Source organism: Pteropus medius, unplaced genomic scaffold, assembly GCF_902729225.1.
Source record: "Pteropus medius unplaced genomic scaffold, Ma_sr-lr_union100, whole genome shotgun sequence".
In the NCBI taxonomy this organism is placed as follows: domain Eukaryota; kingdom Metazoa; phylum Chordata; class Mammalia; order Chiroptera; family Pteropodidae; genus Pteropus; species Pteropus medius.
The window spans coordinates 3,367,538-3,382,874 of NW_024351729.1; the positions used below are offsets into that span (position 1 = coordinate 3,367,538).

The 15,337-nt window shown below is 32.2% G+C and overlaps 1 protein-coding gene and 1 pseudogene across 1 annotated transcript in view; both read right to left on the bottom strand.

The window, feature by feature from the left end:
- Positions 1-15,337, bottom strand: part of TMEFF2 (transmembrane protein with EGF like and two follistatin like domains 2) — a 214,401-nt gene that overhangs the window by 152,987 nt on the left and 46,077 nt on the right. The gene's annotated exons all lie outside the window — the stretch shown is intronic.
- On the bottom strand, positions 5,587-5,704 carry LOC120587828 (uncharacterized; annotated as a pseudogene).

A 15,337-nucleotide genomic window follows, 5' to 3' on the forward strand; every position in this document is an offset into this window, starting at 1 on the left:
TAGTTCTCTGAGTTATTACAGATCATAATGATGTTTTGAACAAGCTAATGGTCACAAGAATGTTAATCGATTTTCCTACTTGGGAAAAAATTGTGCAGGTAGCTGCCTGTAATTCAATATCAAGTTGGTTCATTTGTAGACTGATTTAATTTTGATCCAGTAGGATTATGAGAAATAAAAAAATGTTTGAATTTTCAGCTCATTCCTTTCTGTTGTGACATTTTGTTCTTTCATTCCATCATCTCCATTAGTTTGCCAACTGGCACTGACAGGAGTGTAAAACTACCGCAAATTGTTACTTCAGCTGTACTCTGCCTGCCAAGAACTGATCAGCTGCTCCGCTAAACGCACCTTTCACTCTTTCCTAACTGAAGCACTGTGTGCCTACAGTGTTGCTGGGTAATAAATCTTATCCAGCAGCATTCGAATTTAATCACCTGACTTCCACCACTTTAAAATAAACATGTATGAATGCAGTCATGAAAATGAATGTTTAGTCTGCAAACTGAAGAGGGTGTGGGGTACAGGACCACAGGAGTGAGCATTTGCACTCTTTTCTTTTTATGGCTTCATTTCAAATGATTTATCCATCTCTTCCTCATCTCCCCTGTCTCAGCAGTTATAAACTGCATCACCTTTCCTTAACCCGAGAATGTAGTCAAGCTTTTCCCTATTGAAGACTTTCTAATGGGGCTCAGTGGGTCACCTGACAAAGGGCTGGCAGAAGTGATAAATGCTGCATTCTTTCTTCTGTGGAGCTGGATGCTTTGCACCTTCTCTGGGTCAAATTAACATTCTTGAGAATAATATCTGGATCCCCTACACAGCTGTGAAAATGTCAGGATCTTCTGGATAGGTAATATCAGTAAGTCTTTCAAATTTATGCAGCCAACCTCAGAGAAGCAGAATGAACACTTATAAAAATTTTCGGATGACAGAAAACACAAATAAGCAGGTAGGAAATGATTTTCTTGGCTGACACCTGCCAAATGGAATTTAAACATGTAAGGACAGAAGAGTAATTCATATTGATCATAAAACTAAAAGAAAACAGATATATTCCAGTATTTCAAACTTTACAAGTCATGAGTGCCTCCTTATTTCCCATTATCCATCCTCATTGCCCAACAAGCACATCTCTTTTGAAGACTAGATACTAATCACCCTAGATGATCACCCTAGATGATCACCCTAGATGATCACCTTTGCCTCTTGCAAATAATGCTGTTTTTATTTCTTACTGATATGTCGTGTATTAACTCTTCCTCACTAACTAGTAGGGCCTTATATCCTCTGAAAAGCTATTATGACTAAACTTTTCATTAAAGAGACATTAATTAATTGAGAAAGCATACTATGAAAGAGCCATTACTATTTTTTGTCCCAAAAACATCGCTTGTATGAAATCATATAGTGTAGAACTTTTTTTTTTTTTAGTTTTCTCATTTGGGAGGAGAAACATTTGGAAACCAGTGTGTCTCAAAGGTTTGAAAAATTTCCCTCCTTGTCTTCAGTCTATCTGAATATCATTTAATGAGAAGTCAGGTCTTAAAATAAGTAGCAGAGAGGAAATAAGCAAATAAGTAAAATAGATAAAATTATTCTCAAGCTAATATGTAATAAAGAAAATCCATCTGTGAGTTAAAAATATATATCCACCACCACAGCTCTAATAAAAAAGTACATTTCATAATTTTAAAACAAATACTACAGAAATATAAATGTCATTTATATTTATAAAATATAAATTTATAAACATTTATATTTACAAAATATTTATAAAATATAAATTTATAAACATTTATATTTATAAAATATTTATAAAATATAAATTTATAAGCATTTATATTTATAAAATATTTATAAAATATAAATTTATAAACATTTATATTTATAAAATATTTATAAAATATAAAATATTTTATATTTATCAAGTTTCTATTTAGACACCTTTTTTAAAGATTAATTTTTACAGTCACAAAGAATATCATTTAAGTGTGCTAATAATTTCATTTACAGTCAGAGGAAAGTAAAATATTTTATAGTAAGTTAAAATTTTGTTTTAAAAAAATACAAATAAATGTGCACATATCTACCAAAATCCAGATGGAAATGGAAAAAAACCAGTCAATTATTCAGGCATTTGAAAAAGAAGCAATACTCTCCCCTCCAAACAAACAGAAATGGTGATACATTTGTAAACATTTTCTGAAATATTTTTTAACTTCATTACATCTAGTTGAATATTACTTCATACATAAAATAAGAACTTAATATGTTCTGCTAATTAATTAGGTGATGAGAAAAAAGTACAATCTGAATAATTTACCATTTCTTTTTAATAAAAATATTCCCAATTGTGAATACAATTTGCCAAGTCTATATGACAGGTTGGGTAACAAAGAAAATCCTATAAATTATTCAGTTATATCAAATACATTCATTTGTATAAAGATACTGTATGCTATATTTCAGGGGGGAAAAAGCATCAGGATTTATATCAGAACAATAAAAGGTGATAACTAAAACTGCCAGTCCCAAACTGAACATACTGACTCCATTTTTCAGGTTTCATGTTACTGCTTAATGCACTCTAGATGCACCATACTAATTATATTTGAGACAAAGGGAAAGACATAATAGCAACTAGTGGGAAGAGAAAATTACTACCACCACACACTAAATTATTTGGTGTTTTGCATTCATAGGTGCCTTCTCCTCACAGTCACACTGGGGAAACTGAGGCTCAGAGGGGCTGGGTAACTTCCCCAGAGTAATAAAACCCTGCTTGGTTAAACTCCTAAACCTGTTTCTTTCACTATGTGGAGCTACCTCCCACCTACAAAGAAACACATGCTTTGGCTACTGTACATCTGAAACTTATTTGATTTTATTAATCAATGTCACCTCAATAATTTTTAATAAAAAAAGAATGTCTCCTCTTCTCACTTTAGGTAATTTATGCATTCATTTTTCTATTGTATTTGTTTATTTTTATAAATATAAGATTAATTCTCATTTGGGGTTTTTGAATTGTGCTGTTTTGCTAAATAATTTAGAACCACTGTAGTTGTGTTGTACAAGCAAAGTATTCTTATTCTGACAGCTATAATGATAAAAGTACTTGAATGAGATTATGAGCTTCAAACAACTCTTCCCTCCACCAGGCTTTCTGACAGATGAGAGTCTGCAGCATCTCCCTGGGTCTTGGGAGAATCCAGCGCATTATTGGCACCTGGATTGTCTCAGACCATTTCCAAATGATTATCAGCAAGGAGGAAAAAAAAATTACAGGACTTTATTGTTCATTAAGATATAATTTTGTAAATATTTACAGAAAACCACATATTGACTAACAACAGAGCAAATTCTACAGGGTTCATTACATATCACAAGCCACCTAATTCATAGCTGTTATCAGTGTGAATTCTTAATATTGTCAGAATATTTTCCTTCTGTCTTTAAGTACTGCTGCTCTGTCTTCTCTCCCATCTCTTCCTTTCTTAAATCCAAAATGTAAAAATTATTTATTTGCAAACATTCAAGAAATCAACAATGCAGTTTTTGGTTTGTTTTCTTGTTTAAACTAGATTAGAATTCTTATTTATTTTAGAGATGTTGGTGACTTGTTGGCATGAAACAATTAATTTCGGGCAAATGTTGAAGCACTGTGCTAAAGCATGAAAAGAACAGAGCTGCCTGTATCTAAAGTCCAAAATGGACCAATCATACGATTTTGTAATTTTAATTAGTTTTACATTGATTGAAATCTTTTTAACCTCAGTCCTAAATATACTAATTCAAGAAATCTTATTTTAAGTAATAATCTCTTCATAGTTGTATGTTATTCTTCCTGATAGTGAGTGTGAACTAAGCAAAAGTCCTTAAAACTACAAGAGAAGTTTCCTACCTAACACAACTTACACTTTTACATCCTTGTAATCTTAATTTTAATGATGATGGCACGTATCCATACTTTTTGGCAACCCATTAAAGTTTCGATATCCATAGGTCTGGGCTGTTCCGTAGTATTTCTCAGTGTAACATTACACAATTTTACTGATTTATGTATTTCCAATTTTGATTTGCCAAGGCAGCTGTAGACTTCAAATCATCGCAATTTTCGGTCTTTTGCATTAAGTTTGGCCTTTCACCGATTAAACATAAATCCAAATCCATTGCATCTGTCACCACTGTTTTTGTCAATTCAGATAAAACTTATTTTCAAAAAAGTAAAAATGCTATTTTTACTCACTGTCTCTATATCTATTTTTCATTTTCTCTATACCTCTTAATTTAAAAATATTTAAAAACGGACATATGAAGTAGCAACTCAGCATTAGCATGATATAATATTTTTAGTTTTAACTCAGATTACTAACAAATAGTCTAATAAATCACTTTAACATTCAAATATACTTTTAATATTACCTACTATAAACATGCCCAAATTGGTTTTCCTTTATAAATTCTTGCACAATCAGATATAACATTCTGACAAGAAAAGGACTATATTAAAAATAAATACTTGAATTTACAGATAGAAATTAACTTCTGAACAAGTTAACTATTGCCTTCTTATCGCAAGAAAAAAGTAGACAAATAGCATATATTTTAATTCTTGTGCAACTCACTTTTAATAAGAAACGAAGTGCTGGAGTAGTCAGCACTAGTAAGGCTGCAAGATTTTGAATATGCCAGAAGCTTATCAGGTACAATATGTTAATTATTTCTACTAGCGTAATGAAGTCTGAGGCTTTCAGAGAGATGTGATTCTGATAATAGGCCTGTTTAAAACATTAAGAAAATCTTGATTATGGGTTGCTCAGTAGCTTCCAAATGCTAAAGGAGAAAGCATTTTCTTCATAGGAGGTTGTCACTCGCAGAAAATGCATTTCCATTACAAGTGATGCAGCAGCATATTTTGGCATCCCCCAGGAGGTAGTGGAACTTTCCAGTGTGAGGTACAGATGGTGCATTCTGGGTGATTTGTGAATCTGATATGGATTGCCATATCTTTCAATAGCCACATATTTCCTATGGGACATTCCTGAGTGCCCCATACATGTGTGTTGAGCACAGAGAAATCTTAATATGTTCTGGCCTAGGACTCCTCGTCGATGCGGTCTGGGTCTCGGTCGTCCGGATCGATCAGTCTCGGGATCGATCCGAAGTCTCGGGCAATCCGGTCCCATCCTGGCGTCAGGATAAATATCTTCCCTCGAAAAACCTATCAAAGCTCCTGGGCCTAACACATCACCCAAGCCTCATATCTCAGACCATATAAAAGTTCAGACTTTCAGCCAATCTCACCCTAATTCTAAATCCCATCAATTCACATCAAATAAACTCTCTCAGTCAAAATATTCCTGCTCCATTCCTTCAATGCTCAAGATACCAGTCTAAGAACAACATAGATAAGCATCTATGGGAATGTAAATCTTTGATAGCCTGCCATAGGAATAGCTGGAAAGACTCAGGCATAGCAAACTGTATAATCTGATTCACATAATAAGGAATCCCTTTGGTACAGTTATATAATTGGATTGCCATGCAATAGTCCATTAATTTTTTTTTTTTTTTTAACGCCTACAGCACCTGGTATACCTAGGTGGTCTCCCATCCAAGTACTATCAGGCCTGACCCTGCTTAACTTCTGAGATCAGACAGGATCGGGCTTGTTCAGGGTGGCATGGCCATAGATAGTCATTAATTTTTTAAAATATTTCTTTTATATTTGTTTCTATAGCTCTTAAAAAAAAACTACACTAACATTAAAATACATCTGATGCGAACACATAAGTCACTTGGCCTAATTTAATTGCAACTGCATGATTTTCTCTAAATATGCAAAAAACAGATACAAAATATTTGTATGTGATTTAGATTGTGTTACACTGTGATTTGTAATTTAAAAATGTAAAATTATCACATAATACTATTATTATTACTTTTATTATTAGTACAGTGTATACATTAACAATTTTAATCTATCCAGGGAAAAAAGAAATTAAGGTTACTATTATTTTTTCTTTCAAGACTGAGGATATACAAGAATAATTTAAACTCAAAAACTATAAAACTGAGAACTCAGATTTTCCCCCAAATTTTATGTTATGCCATTCTTTCTTGGGGCTCTTCTGTTTTTTTGTTTGTTTGTTTGTTTTTTAGTGTGACTTCCATACTTTTAAGTTTAGACTAAAATTTTAAAGAGTTTTCACACAATGTTTCAGAGTATTTTTTAATTTTTTTTCAAAATAAATAGGACTCTACTAATTAAACTCAGTATTTCATGACCTATTAATTCAGTAGTTATAATCCTCTTTAATTGGATTAGCTATAATTATAATTATATGGCTCTCTGAATCATAAAAGGTTAAATACAAGTCATTTTCCATTTAAAAACTTAAATGTGAGTTGATTATGGTAAGAAAGGAAAGATAATTCTTCCTAAGGTTAACAGCTAAGTCTTTTCCTCTATTTTCATGAAGTCAGCTTTCTTATTTCTTGCTTATTTGATTCATAAAACTTCTCAACTCTACAACATACTGTCCAAATACATGGTATCTTTTGGAAATCATTTTTTATAATTTATAATTTTTATAATATAACTAACTCCCACTTAATTGTATGTAAGTGTGGAATGAAATAATTAATTTAGTATGTTCAATAGGTTACATTACCACTTAAATTGAGTATATAATAGTGGTATTACTGACAGGAAGGAAAAGAGAGATTGAAGGCCTTTATAATCAACTCATTCTTCATGAATTCGTTCTTTTACTTCTCTCTCCACCTCTCCCTCCCCTTCATTTTCTTCAACCTTTGATTTCTCTCTCTGTTCCTCCTCCTCGCTCTTCTCATCCTTTTTCCTCTCCTTTTCTCTCTCTCTCTCTCTCTCACCCCCACACACACACACACACTTTTATTTTTTTTAACACTAAGTTTTAAAAATTATTATGTTCCACCTGCTTCCATTTGGAGACAAGTCATTCAAAGGTAAGCAATTAATTTTAGACTTATCAAAACATTATACTCAAGGGGCCTTTCACAAAAAAGTAATACATTATTGTATTGAATCACTAAGTTCAAATAATTTTGGAAGCAAAACTCTTGATTTCCTGTTTAGGCACTTTGAATTTAACTATTTCATTTGAAAAAAAATTTAGAAGGAGAAAAAAAGGGGAGGAAAAAGTGCCTAGAAGAAATAATGAAATGAATTGCTACAGTATGATATTTACTTCAATTCCACAAATATTATTAAGGATGAAGCATGCATCAGAAATTCCTTCTTAATAGAGGTATATGGTAAGTCCCCGATCATATATTTAAAAATAATATATAATCGGGATCATAAAGTACAACATTCTGTGTTCTACTAGTGTCCTACAGAGGAAGAGGAGGAAAGACGATACATAGAAAACAATTCATGAGAGTAGGGTACCCCAGAGATGTGAAATAAGAATTATAACAAGAAAATGAAGGTAAATGGGAAGCAGAGAAAGGAAGAGCATGGACAAGGGCCCTGGGAGCAGGAAAGTCTCAGATGCTTAATCCCATTCAATGGAGTGTAGGTTATAAAGAAAGGGGGTTGTAAAATGCAATTAGGAGAGGATTGTTCAAGTGATATCATAGAGAATCTCAATGTTAGTTTTAGGAGTTCAAAATCAACAAAGAATTTCCAACAAGGAAACGATAACCAGAACTGTTTTAGATTGATTCAAAGAGCAACAGATCAGAGTGAGGGGATTCTGGGAGTAGAGAGCACAAGTACAAGATAGTCTCCACTTATAGTCTGAGCAAGACCAATAGTGGAGAAGGTGCCAAGAAGTTCTCAGGAGGAAACAATTCTGAATGGGTCAGACTACATGAAAGGCCTCAGATATTTACATACTTTTACACTGAGGCCGATGGGTAACATGTTTTTGGAAACATTGGTGATTTAACAATAGAAGTCGAATTATTATCTTTCTGGTATCAGAAAATGCAGCTATGGTTGTGATATAGAAGACTTCTTGTTCAAGAGAAATGTCAATAGAAAAGGCAAGAACATTCTACTATTTGGTAAGAGGACATATATTTGCTTAGAAATCTGTGACATTGATAGGCAATATCTGAACCAACATAAGTGGCTAAGGGATATTATTACTCTGCATTGCTTCACAGTTGGAAGATATGAATGATGCTTTACAATAGTGGTTCTCAAACTTTAGTGGCAAGACAATTACCTCGAGGGCTTGCTGAGACATAGATTGCTGAGACTCACCTCCAGAGTTTCTGATACTGTAGGTCTGGCTGAGGCTCAGAATGCACATGTCAAATAAGTACGCATGACAATGATGATATAGTACACAAATCACACAAGTATTCAAAAAGGTAACTTACTGGAAATTCAACCTCCTGGACATTTATGGAAAAGCCATTTCCCCTAATAAAGTGCATCTGAGAATTGTGCTGTTGCTGAAAAAGGATTCCTCAGGTTGAAAACAAAACAATGAAGGGCATTTCTATTCCTGATTTCATTTTTGCCAGCAAAAAGGAGCTTGTTTCTGAATCTGAAATAACGTAAACTTTTAGAGAAAGCACCCATGACATTTTAGCAGTCAAGAAAAGGCTATTAAAGTATACATTAAATTTTAGGAAATTATATCAAAAAACAATTTAAAAAGTAACAGCTATCATAGTCAACTTGGGGGTTCCATGGCCAGAAAATTTAAAGGAGGTGGAGAGTAAAAATTAAAAACCTGATAATACAATCACAAATGATACTGATGAGGAAAATAAAGAATCAGTATCTAAGGAAACCAGTGTGGTTGCTTAGGGCTCTCTTTCTGATGAGCTTCAATTTAAATGAAACGTGCAAAATACGAAGGGAAGAACATATAACCAAAGATAAATACAAAAGAGAGGCAACAATCTTTAACAATAGGACCAAGAGGCTAAAATGTCTATTTCTTATCTATACTAAGGTCACTAAAGAGTTTTTTTTTTTAAATGTGTATAAAATGTGCATACATATAATATAAAGTGTAAAAATGATTTTTTAAATGATGGATACAATCACGGCTTGGGGAAAATTATATATTGTTAAATGTGATAAAATGGTGGTTTGCTTCCATTTCTCTCCACTGGGAGAATTATCTTCACATTAGAAAGGATAGCATCATAAAGAGGTAATTGAAGCACAAAATAAAAGCAAAGATTAAGAGAGCATTTAGCCTCTTTAAATGAATGTTCAAGTCCAGACACAGATGAATTACATTTGAAAGGTTGTGAAACAAATCATTCTGTGTAATCACTGGGAAATGATAGCGAATACAGGAAATCCCATAAGATTAAAGACGAGCAAATGACCCAATTTTTAAAAATGAATAAATGTCAAAGCACAGAATCCACAGAGTTGTCAGACAATTATTAACTTTGCAAAATTTCACAAAGGACTGTCAAAGTATTAGATCAGAGCCTCCAGTAAGTCTTGAACAGAAAAACCAAATAAACAAATAACACTAAGGCACACCACGCCAATCTCATGGAATTTCAATTACATTCTAAAACATTTAAGGAAATTTCAGGATGCTCTTGTAGCCATGACAGAGACTGTGCAACAAATGCTAAAACATTTAGGTGAATGTGGAACTACAGAAGAGCCCTGCCTTGGGGATTCTAATTGTGAATCAGTAGAATGTACTCAAGAGCCACAGCTTCCCTCCTTGGATCTGCGCCATTCAGTTCAACAGTTTTTCTATCAGTATCTTAGCTGAAAACTAAATGGCATTCTTATCAAATACATGGCTGACTCAAAGCTAGCAAAACTGACTACTATCTTTGACAGTAGAAACAGTATATAAACTTATCTTGACAGGCTAAAGGGATGAGGCAAACCCAACATAATGAAATTTAACTGGGATAATAGATGAGACAATGCCAACACAAAACAATTTAACTGGGATAAATAAAAAATCTTAGATTTGTGTTGGAACAGTAATTATACATGTTGAGGACAGAATTTTCCTTGACAGCAGTTCATGTGACAATGACTTGGGAGCTTTAATCAATTACAAATTTACTGAGATAACATGTGAAAGGATTTTGTGGTCCTTGGTAGGTAGAAAGCATTCATTAAATAGCTGTGTTTTGCTGAGCTCACTATGGCTTACGTGTTGCAAACCAACACACGATTTGGCTGCTAATGTAGACTGTATTTCAGGAGTGTAGTGTTCACACTGTGGGAGATATTTCCATTGCATCCTGAACTGGTCAGGTCATTCACAGAGCATTTTGCCCAGTTCTGGATTCTTCACTGAAAGAAGTAAACTGATAAAATAAGTAACATTTAAAAAGAGGATGACCAGAATGGTGTCATTTAGGAAGACAAAGTGTTGGGGAGCGTGGAATGGATGAGACTGAACAGGAGAAGAGAATGACTAGGGTAAGCACTATATTAAAATTTAACAGGTTGCCATGAGGAAGAGTAAAATTTGTAATATTTAAATTCCTCGAGAAAAGCTGAGAGCAAGGTAAAAAGAAGAGGAAAACATTTCAGATCAAAACAAGAAAAAACTTTATAATTTTAATTTTTCAACAAGAAAAAGTAGTATGTCATGAAGTAATGAGATTCCACAGGTTTTGCCAGAGGCTAGTCTGTGGGGAATGTATAGAAGGGATTTCTGAATTGGGTAGGAAGCTGGTCTTAATGGCTCTTGTGGTTTCTACCAAGTTAATTCAATAAATATTTGTTGAACAGTTACTATGTGGAAGGCAACCTCTCTTTTGGCAGGTATACAAAAGTAAATGGGATAAAGACTTTATCCTGAACATATCTATGATCTTGTAATAGAGCTGAGGTGTGTACTTCATTAATGTTAAGGCTATAATACTTACAGATAAGTGATTTAAAAGCCAGGCAGTACTCTGGAAGCAGAGAAGGGGAAGTGTAGAAACACCTCACTGAACTGCACCCCAAGGATGCATAAGATTTTTACAGTATATAATTGGTGAGGGAAAGAGGTAGTAAAATAATGCCAAGTAGATGGGAAATTGTAGCAAAGATATCAGCCCGAGAGAGAAGCTTAACAGAAAGATGTTTAGTTTGGATGAAGCATGATGCTAAGTGGGAAGCAATGAAAAATAGGCTCAGAGAGAGCCTTGAAAGCTGCACCTTGTCTTCCAGAGGTGAGAAGAATCCACAGCACATGCTGGAGTGTGGAATTCCCATGATTGGAATTTTGTTTTAGGAATTGGCATGAGAAGATAAATTGGATAAAATTGGTACATTTGGAAAGAAGGCAGCCAAAAAGGAGGCAACTTAAGATATTTGTATTTATTCACTACCATCTATATTCCAGAGCATGAAGTGAGGTCTTTTATATAAAACATCTCTCTTAGTCCTCACAGATTTATATGAACAAATGTAACTGAAAAAATGCTGTAGAATTAAGCATACGTTATTAAGTATATGTTATACTGTGATAATATAAACCAGAAACAGCCATAAGTTTCAGGCAATGGATTCTTTCCAGGAAACATAAGAAAGGAATCTACTAGGATACTTTTGAAAGACCCTCTTTGGGGATGTCAAGGGTGGACAGGGAGAGTTTTATGTGTGTATTCATTATATCTAGAATCAAAATATTATATCTAGGGTTTTATATAGGGATGCAGTTTGTAAATTTTAAGCATTATATAAATGTCAAGCATTGTTTTTGTTACATGTAGACTCTCCAAAAAACTATGAACTTAATCTGGCATGTGGAGACAACTCTGGTGAATGAATTACTTCACAGTGGGCCGAATGTGATGTCTTTTGGTTTGAATGTTTTACAACATTGAAGGTATTACCTTTATTTTACTTATTCTAAAGCCATGAAGGAATGAGTATATATTAATTTGTATCACAAAGATAGTAGTTCTTTGCCATTTCTGGGGCAAAATTCTGTCTGAAGACTGACAAATGATGAGAGTAGCAATTAGTAAATTCTCTGATTGGAGACTATTTAAACTTCCACTGTGAATGATAAACAATTGTTAAAAAAAAAATCTATGGTCTGGAATACAAGAACTGATAGAATTTATTAGATATGCACCTAAGATCTAGTGGCCTTATGAAAGACTTATATCTAAACACTGAAAAAGTTATCACTTATTAAAAGTCACCACTGAAAAAATGCAGTAGACTACTTCATATTCATAAGCCCATGATTGAGAAAATGCAACAAGATTCCAATCGACAAATTTCCTAATTGGTCATATTTTATCTACTTATTAAGGACAGCTCTACATGTCTCTAAGAAAATCAAAAACTAATTACTGACAGTGGTTCTTTTGTGGCTCACTGAATAATTTCAATGTTTATATTACTTGCCCACATTTAAAAATTAGGAAGTACTGCATAAAAATCTATATCTTCAACTTCCTGTGAAAAAAAACAGATCTAGCATGCGTGGAAATATAAAATCATGCAGGATAACTATTAGAAGACCTCACTTGCTCATTTAGACAAGGCATGCTCTTTATTTTACCATGGACCATACCAACTCCTATTACTCCTTTACTTTTTTTTTAACAGCCATATTTTTCACTTACTTGCCTGATCTGTTTCTCTAATCTAATCTAGATCTATTGTTTCTCTAATTTAGAGTTAGTAGCAAAACTAGGCATTCGAAAGCAGCTCAAATTCCACCCTGAAGGTGTGGTCTACTGCTCAGCATTATAGCAATTTTTTACACATCAGATAATATCTAGTATATGTGGGCCATTACATTCACTTTATTTTGTTCCTATTAAAAAGCACAAAAAGTAACAAAAACCAGCCTTTGATTTTTATAAATGTATTTACATTGATGTATTTACTTATGCAAAACCAGGTGACAAAATTAAAGTCATCAGCGAGTAACTAAAGTTTATTGTATTTGCTGTGAACTTCAATGACAAGATTTGCTTAATTTACATATATTGAAAATTTTGCATTTATTCATTTATTTAATATCACGGGTGGTTAGACATTCACATAATAAATATGCTTTAACCTTGCATCAGTTGAACTTCAAGAAAAATTAATTACATTCATCATTTCCTGATTTCTTTCTTTCTGTAATTTAAGTATCCCCATGACAACCGGAAATTTTTGCTAATTTATGAGTAGTAGAAGCTCCTCCTCATAGCGTTCTCTGCATTTATCAAGTGATTTCTTGGAAGAACATATAAGACTTATAGTCTTCTTAGCAATATTCTTTAATAGTCACCTTTAATTTAGAATGAAAGATCATATGTACATTATAGCTGTTGATTTCACTTGACTTTTTACTTCACAATGTCCTGCTCTTAGGCCAGTCTGTATTCCATTAAAATACTTATTAGCTATGTGTTTATCTAAGCACTTATATTAAAAAAACAACTACATGTATTACTGAATTATTTTGAAACCTCAATTAATATCAAAACACTTATAAAATTATAAATTGTGATTTATCGAATAAGAAAAACATATAATTCTTTGTTTTCTTTTGTTTTGGTGAGGATGGGATTTCTGTTCAAGTACACTAAGGAGAACAAGGAAAACTTTCATTCATAAGGGTTTATAGTCCTTCCCAAATTGTCACTATCATCATCATTCTCCTCATTTTCTGATTTCGTTGTTAAATATAACTTGGGAAATTTTTTTCTTTTTCTGTAATTTAAGAGACATTAGTATAAAAATAATTTTTCCTAATTGTCAATGGCATGAAATTGAAGAACTAGTAAATAGACTTATCTGATGTTTTAAGATGTTTGATTCTATACTTTTCTATCCTTTTATTCCCATTACAAATTCTATTTTTTCTGAGTATTACATTCTCTTTGTCCAGTAATGGTGCAATAGAGATAGAAGTCAATCTTAGCTTTTTTAGCTTATGTGTCCCTCCTTCAACCGTATTTTTAGTGAATTGTTTTCCATACTTTTTTTTAATTTGACTTTATCCTTTGTTTTGCAAACAATCATAAAATTGGCTAAATAAACATATATATGTGTGTGCTTGTATATGTGTGTATGTATGTATTTCAAGATTGATCTGACAATACTTTGAATCTTATTCCAGAATGAAAGAAAGTAAACGACAAAAGGTTAAATAACTTATTTAAATATAATAAGGACATATGCAGAATTGTTTTGCTTTCATTTAATTTTTTAGTTACCTGATTCAGAGAGAAATTAATGCTCCTATATGCTGATAGATAGGTGGTTTAACATATACAGTTTCACTATGAAAAATCATGTTAATTTGTGGATTATTTCTAATATAACTTTGCAGATATCAACCATTCTAACAGAATGGTTATAATAATTAAAGGCCAAATAATGACTAATTTACAATTTGGGAATTTTCTAGAATTTTCAAAAAATACAAATTTGAGAAGTTTTTAATGAATGTCATTATGAGTTAATATACTTAAAAGAAATTAATATGATTTTCTGAATTTTTTTTCTCTTTTTGGGAGAAAATCAGATAAACATTTTTAAAAGATAAATATTTTTAATAGAATAAAACTTGTTTCCTAAAGATTTAAAAGTGCATATTGTATAATGCTAGTCATAGTATATATAAAATTGACTTATTTAATGATATTTAACATTATTAACTATTTCATGTTAACATTTAATACAAAAAGTTTAATTTTGACTTTTTTGAAAGTTGATTATGTAGTTTAATTATAAACCAACATTTTTCATTATAAAATATAGATTTATGTATCTATGTTTTTGATTATGTAGTCTATAAAATACCTAATGAATGGCATATATTAACATTGCATATGAATCTTTAAATTTATATGTATTTCATTTTACTATAAAATCCAAGCTGAAAAGAGAAACCAAAGAGAAGAATATGGTAACACAGTACCAATTTTAAGATCATTTTTCTTTCATATAAGGTATTTGTTTTTATATGAACTTGATAGTAGTATTTTTTAATATTTACATTATACTCAATATCAGAATGATTTCAATTAATAAAGTCAACATTTTTAAAGTAGTATATCCATCATATACTACTATATGGGCAAAAGACTTATCTTTACATAGACTTTTAGGAATGTCTCTCTTGTGTAATTGAAAAAAAAAGAAAAACAAGCAAACGTGAGAATAGAATAGTGGCTAAGGTCATAGATTCTAGACATGATTTGCTCAAGTTCAAATATTGACTTGGCTACTTATCAGGTGTGCTATTTTGGAAAAGTTACTTAACTTCTCTGTGCCTCAGTTCTTATCTATATATTTTAGAGTTGTCACAATGATTAAATGTTTTATGTTACCCACAGAACTTAGAATAGAGAGCAGGACCTAGCAAGGGTCATATAA